The sequence below is a fragment of the Sciurus vulgaris genome, assembly GCF_902686455.1.
Source record: "Sciurus vulgaris genome assembly, chromosome: 15".
In the NCBI taxonomy this organism is placed as follows: domain Eukaryota; kingdom Metazoa; phylum Chordata; class Mammalia; order Rodentia; family Sciuridae; genus Sciurus; species Sciurus vulgaris.
In genome coordinates, this window is record NC_136476.1 from 78835919 (window position 1) to 78844303 (window position 8385).

The 8385-nt window shown below is 37.0% G+C and overlaps 1 pseudogene across 1 annotated transcript; it reads right to left on the reverse strand.

Moving 5' to 3' along the window:
* Positions 1–6493: 6493 nt before the first annotated feature.
* LOC306644910 (olfactory receptor 1J21-like) lies at positions 6494–7397 on the reverse strand (annotated as a pseudogene). Its single transcript has one exon. The product of its transcript is annotated as an olfactory receptor 1J21-like (transcript).
* Positions 7398–8385: the final 988 nt, after the last annotated feature.

Genomic DNA, 8385 nt, shown 5'->3' on the forward strand with positions numbered 1-8385 from the left:
CAAGACCCCACATACTGGAGCAGATGCCAGGTTCCTTAACAAGATTCTAAAGTGCAGAAATAAAACCAAGGATGAATCAGTGTGATGGAACCAAATTAAAAAGCTTCTGCCCAGCAAAGAAAGCAAAAACACACAGAGAGCCCGCAGGAGAAGGTCTTTGGCAGCTACTCCTCCGACAGGGAATTAAGATGCAGAGCACACAAAGCACTCAAAAATCTTAACACCAAAGCACAGATAAGCTGATCAAAAACTGAAAACAAAAGAACTGAACAGACCCTTCTCAAAAAGAATACAAATGGCCACAAATTGTCAATGTTTCCTAAATTAAGGAGACTGGAAAAAAGAACACATTTTGTTGCTAATATTGTTTTCGACAATTTGAAAAATGTGTTGCTATTAAAAAGAGTAACATGGAGTCCTGCTATAGTAATAGACAAACACGACTACCAGCTTCTAAGGTTAATAAGCGGTTTATTATATTATGTGCATAAAAATTTACACAATTCCATTACAAAGCCTATGGTGTTCATAATTTTATATACAGAGTGGAAGTGTGAGTCGTGGTACACACTGCTACACTTTAGTCCTCTTCCCACATAGTAAGGCTTATCATGAACTCCTGGTTTTTCAGCAACTGGGGAGTGATGGATATCCAAAATTAAAAGCATGATACACAGATTATATAGAGGTACACATATCTGAGAAATGATTTATCTACCAAAAATTTTAAAATGATGGTGTTAGCATTGCAGAGGAGTGTAGAAATGGTGAAATGTGAAAATTAATTTGAGGTATTTATTATTCATAAGAAAAATAATTAAAGGAACTTTTACCTCAGACTGTATTAAAAATAATCAACTTCTTTATTTCAAGGAATTCCAGGGACTGAAGGTAAAATTTAAAACTTTTACATAAAAGCTCGGCATACTTTTCATCAGGTACATAGGACAAGGGAGTACTTTTGTTAAAAAAAAAAAAAAAACTCACATATATTTTGTGAAACAACAGTGCAAATCACATTGTTTCACTAGCCAATGCCAGCCCCAAATTCTATTAAGATGAAAAATCTCCAAGTGATATAATACCCAGTCTTGTTGGATTGTTACCAAGCAGATACAATTGATATTCAATTCTACTAACTCCTGATGACATCTAGTCTAATTTCTTATCACACAGTATTGATTAGGCCAGACTTGTGTGTTTTAGTCTAGGAACACAATTGGCTTCTATTTTCTAAAGTCACAGACTTCCCCTTGATTCCAAAGATTCTCTTGTACTTATAAGTTGTCAGTCGTGTGTGTGTGTGTGTGTGTGTACAAATGGTATTAATATGAAATTGTTCTAGAGGGGATTCCACTGGGGTATTCCTACTACTGAAGCAAACAATGCACCCCTGTATTTGCATAAATACTGGGAATATAAATCTACGTTCCTCAGCTTCTGCACTTTTCCTGATGCAACATCCCTTACTTATCGTCTTGAAATACGATGATCACCACGTCCAGGGTGACTTCCTCAAAAATCACTTAGAAAACCAATTATAAGTGGAGGAATTAATAACTTCAAACACATTAACTATTTTTACTACTGGTAGATAAAAAAGTAAAAATCTTTATATGATGAAACGCATTTGCAATATAAAAAGGATGACTTTATCACTTTAGCCAGTAAATGGAAGGATCTAAAGACTCTCAAGCTAAGTGAAGGAAGCCAAACCCCAAAACCAAAAGTCAAATATTCTCTTTGATATGTGGATGCTAACACACAACAAGGTGGGAGGGAGAATTGAAGTTCTGTGGATTGTGGAACAAACCTAGATGCCCTTCAATAGATGAATGGATAAAGAAACTGTGGTATATATACACAATGAAATATTACTCAGCCATGAGAAGAATAAAATTATGGCATTTGCAGGTAAAAGGAAAGTTGAAGAATATCATGCTAAGTTAAATAAGCTGATCCCATAAAACCAAAGGCTGAATGATTGCTCTGATAAGTGGATGCTATACATAGTGAGGTGGAGGGGGGTAAAGAAAGAATGCAGGAACATTGGATTATGTAGAAGGAAATGAGAGGAGGGGAGGGGGCAGGGGGAAAGAAAGATAGTGGGATGAGATGGACATCATTACCCTATGTACACGTATGATTACAAAAATGGTGTGACTCTACATCATGTGCAATCAGAGAAATGAAAAGTTGTACTCCATTTGTGTACAATGACTCAAAATGCATTCTGCTGTCATGTTTAACTGAATAGAACAAACAATTAAGAAAAAAAAAAGAAAAAGGGGAATGAAGGGAAGGGGGGTAGGAATAAGAATGACTGTTGAATGAATCAGACACCAATTTTCTATGTTCATATATGAATATACCACAATACACCACCACTGAAACTCCACATCGTATACAATCACAAGAATGGAATCCTAATTAGAATAAGTGAGTATATATAATATGTCAAAATATACTCTAATGCCATGCACATCTAAAAAGAACATACAAAAATAAAATAAAAATTTTAAATATGGACAAAGGATTAATTTCCAAATTACATGAAGACTGTCTATAACACAATAAATAAAAGACAAACCACCCAATAGAAAAGCAGGAAAAAACATGATCATATATTTCACGTGAAGAAATTCTAGAGCAACAAGGATAATGATGCTTGTTCTCATGATCCAGTGTGGGTCTCCCAGTGGGTAGAAGGCTTTTCACTCTCTGATAATTCAAGAGTCAGGCTCAATTTTTCTGAGAGCAGCAGGTCATCTATTTCCCCCCGATAGAGAAGATCCATCTGTTTCTTTAAGAACCTGGTCAGGAAATAACACACCTTCTCTTCCACTGTTGGGAATGTGTTGTCTCAACCCCCTAGATCAGTAAAAAAGATGAAGCAACTCCTTCCCAGTGATATCTTTGCAGATAATGAGTTGGATAGACAGTCAGGCATCTCTGTCACAAATAGCCAGTAAACATAGGGTTAGTTGCTTTATTGCATTAATGATCATGGTAACAGGAAGTAAAAGCAGAGTTAGACGTAATTTGCTATTCTCTACGTTTGCAGAAATAGTGAAATCTTTGTGTTTAAAATGTTAAGAGGAAAAGCGAGAGGAACTCTCAAGCTCTGTAGATACATGTTTAAATTAGTGTAATTTAAAAAAATAAGAATGGTCCTAGTCTTTTAAATCTCTCTCCTGTTTCCCAAGGTGGTTGTACTAATTAGCAGTCCTACCAACAATGTATGAGTGCACCTTTCCCCACATCCATGCCAGCATTTATTACTATCTGTATTCTTGATAATTGTCATTCTAATGGAGAAGATAACCCAACTATTCCATCTCTTCTTATTTATCCAAGAAAATGAAAATCAGCACATTGTCATAATGCAGGCATACCAGTGTTTACAGAAGCACAATTCACAGTAGCCAAGTTATGAAACCAGCCCAAGTGCCCATCAACAAATGAATGGATAAAGAAAATGTGGTATATACACAATGAAATTTTACTCAGTCATAAAGAAGAATGAAATCATATCGTTCGCAGGTTAAGGGATGGGACCAGAGAGCATCATGCTAAGTGAAATAAAGTAGGCTGAGAAAACCACTGGATGAATTCTTTCTTTCATTTGTGGAAATGAGAGTGAAATAAGGGAAATATAGTGGAGGGCACATGAAAATAGGAGGGAGATAAATAGAGCAAGAGGAAGGAAACTGAGGAGAGAAGAAGGAGGGGAAAGAGAGGAACTGGGCAATAAACTGGCCAAATTATGGTGTTTCCTATGTGCACACACCAGTGGACTCCACCTTCATGTACATCCACAAAAGCACCAAATTCTAAAGAAAACAATCCACAGAGGGAAGACCAGGAGAGTAGAGGAAGGGGAACATGGAGAAGAAAAGGAAGGGAGGGGATTGGAAAGAAAGGGAATGTGGAAGTCCTGGGGATGGAAATGGAGCAAATTATATTCCATGCATGTATGAATGTGCCGACACGAACCCCACCACTAGGCATAACTATAGTGCAGTAGTGAAACACTGAAAAATCAGTGGACTCCCTTACAGCAGTTTCAGGCTTACTGAAAAATTGAGCAGAGACTCTTCCATTGGCCTGCAATTTCCATGAGTAATACTTTACATCGGTATAGGACCTTTGTTAAAACTGAATCAATATTGGTAAGCCAAAATTGGACTAAGTCCATAGCTTACGTTAGGGTTCATCTCCCTTTATTCTACAGCTTTTGCTTTGATTGTTTTTCTCTTAGTTTAGTTTTGACAATGGATAGTGATGTGTATCTAAAGTTACAGTCTCAAAGAATAATTTGGGGGCCCTAAAAATTTTCATTTGTTCTACTTATTCACCCTCCCCTTTATCCTACCAAATCTTGGCAATCATTGATTGTTTTATCATCCTTGTTTTGCATTTTCTAGAATGTCAGTAGATAGTTGTAATCATGTCCAATGTAGCCTTTCCAGAAAGGTTTCTTAGTATAACTATTTTCTAGAAGAGTTTAGTGGTGATAGATAAACTGCGTATACGCTTGCCCTACAATCAAGTAATCTTCTGTATATACAAATTTACATAACACTTTACATATACACACAGTATAGATGCACATAACATTTGTAGCAGCATTCTCCATAATAGCATTCAGTGACTCAAAAACAATGATCACTGAAAATAGAGGAAAATAAATGTTTATACTCTCATAGTGGAAGGTGAAAAATATGAATGAATTTGACAGGGATAATAGTAAAAGAAAAGACAATAAAATAGAATATAAAGTTTTATTTACATGCAATATGGAGTAGGAAAGATTGTTTAAATGTTAAAGTCTTACATATAGTAAAGGAACATAGAAAATAGTAAAAATACTGGGGTAACTTCAAGAGGAATGAAAACACAAATCAGAATGACCAAAGGAATTCAGTGTACTGTTAGGTTTTCTAGATACTTTTAGCTAAGATATTGATTTATAGATATTTTCTAGATATTTCTAGCCAAGGTACTGTTTAATAAATATTAATTTTGATATTTTTCTTTAAAATGTGATCATTTGTCATCTCTATATGAACACATACACATTTTAGGATGCTACAGCCGTCGAGATCCCCAAACGAAAAGAAAAAAACATACCTGGCACATGTATTTAAACTGCACATATGTTATGTATGTTATTTTGTTTATGTGTGATTTCAGTATTTCTTAAAGATAAAGTAAAAATTTCTAGCAAAATTGGTAAAAATGTTGCTCAGGTTTGAAAATTATCCAAGTGGTTTTGTAGGTCCCAGGATGTGACTTCACATACAGCAGTCTGACTTCCAGTTTACTATATTGCTAACTTAGTGCCAGATGCCTAGTTAGTAAACTTCTGATGAATTTGAATTGCCTCTTTAACACCAAACCCGGAGTTAAGTAAATAATACATGCAAGCATATTTGTTACAATAATCAATTTACAGCAATAAAGTTAAGTAACTTTGCCTTGACAGAGGCAGTTTCTCAAGAACTAAAAGAACACACTACCCTTTCAGATGGAAATGTAGAACACTGTATCTGTAGAGCTGGGGAAGGGAAATGCCTTTTTTCTTTTTATAATAAAATATAGTTGGACTGAACTACACTGAAGACTGACAAAAACTGAGTCTGGGTTTCCTATACTTCCTAACATCCCATGTTGCCTTTCTCCAGTCCCTACTCAGATGGGCTGATCCTCCTATGAGAGTGGGCTTGATCCCCCACGAACACATCACCACCTGGAAGGCTTGCAAAAAATCTCTCCTCTCCTACTGCACCTCACCCCACGGAACATTCTGGGGCTCGTGTAGAGGGCTCCATTCAAGTCTATGTTTGACATTTGGGCTGTGTATCTGTTTTATTGGGTCCCATTGTCCCAGCATTCCACAGACAGAAAGCCATCTGAAATTATAATCCCTGAAAAAGACTTGAAGGGACAGGATGGGGAAAATTGTTCAAAGAATACTAAGTTACAGTAGGGGAAATAATTTGTGCCCCATTGGCACAGTATGGTAAACTGTGATAATGATACAATTTTATGTATTTCAGAAAGCAAGAAGAAACAGTTTTAAAATAATTTCACACAAGGAAGTGACAAATGTTTGAGAAGAGAGATATGCTTTCCTTTGTTCAAATAATATACATGATATATAGCATGTATGGAAGCATTGTATGCTGCCTTATAAATGTGTACCATTTTATTTGGCAATTAAAAAATGAAACATATAAAATGTTATTAAAACCTAAAACTAAATCTAGAGTTTTAATTAAGGTTACACACAAAATGAATTCAAAAGGAATTACAAAATAAACCAACAAAAAATAAAATCATAAAGCAAGGAAAAATGATTTATTATTTGAGAAGGGAGAAAACTGTCATGAAAGTCTACAAACTACCAATTTTTAAAAAGACTGATACACCTGATAGGGAAGACAATGGCCATCATAGTGAAATTATTCCCTCTCCTGTAGAATGTTTCTCAGAGCTCCTTCATATCCCGATTCCTCAGACTGTAGATGAAGGATTCAGCATGGGGGTGACCAGAGTGTACAACACAGACATAATGACATCCTTGTCTTTACTGCTATTGGATGAGGGGACAAAGTAGAGTGCAATAATTGCTCCATAGTACAGAGAAACCACAGAGAGGTGGGAGCCACATGTGACAAGGCTTTGCAGATGCCCTTGATGGAGGGTCTTCTCAGGATGGTGGGCCCCAATGTGGCCATAAGAGACCAAAATGCACATGAGGGCAGGGTAACAATTGCTGATCCTTCAGTGAGGATAGCCAGCTGGTTGATGGTGGTGTCCTGAGCTGACAGCTTAAGTAAGGCAGAGAGGTCACAGAAGAAGTGGGGCAGAGTGTTTGCCTCTGAGGAAAGACAGCTGGGCTAGAAGGAGGGTGTGCAAAAGGGCATTGGCAGAGGATAAGATCCAGGACACAATTACTAGCAGAAAGCAGAGGTTCTGGCTCATGATTCTTGGATAATGCAGTGGGTGACAGATGGCCACATACCTGTCATAGGCCATTGAGGTCAGAAGGAAGCTGTCAAGATCTGCAAACAATACAAAAAAGAATTCCTGACAAATGCAGCCAGCATAAGAGATGGACTGAGTCTGCGTCAGCATGTTCATGAGCATCTTTGGAGCTGTGACTGAGGACAAAGAGATGTCAGTGAGGGCCAAGTGGCTGAGGAAGAAGTACATGGGGGTGTGGAGGTGAGAGTCCAGCCTGATGAGCAGGATGATGAGCAGGTTCCCCAGCAGTGTGGGTCAGGTACATGGCCAGGAACAGGGGTGCAGTACATGCCTTGCTCCTCTGGCTGGATGGGGAGCCCCAGGAGGAGGAACTCGGACACACTGCTCTGGTTCTCCCTCCTCATGCTCTTCTTGTTACCTTTTTCTGGAGATGGAAAGGAGATGGAAATGAGAAAGAATGAGAAGTCACTGGGAATATTTTACAAGAAAATCATGTTTTGAACTACTCAGTAAGTGCATTTTAACCTGAATCTCTCAGGATTTTTGACACCCTAACGGGCCAGTGAGGGTCAGGAAAAAGGATATTTGTCCACCTATAAAACAACTGAACATCTTTGGGAAACCATGAAACATCAGAATGAATATTGAATCAGACCAAGTTCCACTTGAAGAGTTTCAGGATGGAAATTTGAGATTAGGGAATTAGTGTGCATGACCAGGTTAGAAATAAGCTAATGAAATGACTGTAAGATGATGTGCTGTCTAATGGGTTTTTTACCTCTCTTAACCTTTGCCATGTCTCTGAAATACATTTGGGTAATGGTTTACTTCCATGAATGAATCAAGAAACTTCAGTGGACAGCTTTGGATCTACATGATATTAAGATCTGTAGACTTGGTGGAAATATCATATGGAGCAGGGTTGAGATAAGGGCATTAAAGAATGAATATAAGTCTATAACAAAAATATCTAAGAACATATCTTGAAAGTTGTTTATCAGTTCTTCCTTTAAGAAAATCCTTTCCCACTCAATATTTTGACTTTCCATCTCTCTTACTAAAATAATTTTCAAGAAGTGTGGATAAAACTTCTGTTTCATGTTATTTGTCCACCTAGAAAACCCAAAAAATAAACCCTTGGGTATTCCCTCAACTCAAATCAAATCCCTCTACTGAAGTCCTTATAACATCAGGAAATGATGGACTTTTCTGGTTATCTCCTAAACCAGTCAAAGAATTTCTTTGTGTCTGCCTAACAAAAAAAAAATAATATAATCTTCATGAATCTTAGCCTAAGATTCTTTTAATTAGCACATTTTAATTACATATAATAATGGGTTCATTGAGGCATATTCACACATGTTAAAACATACTTTATATCCTTTACCCATT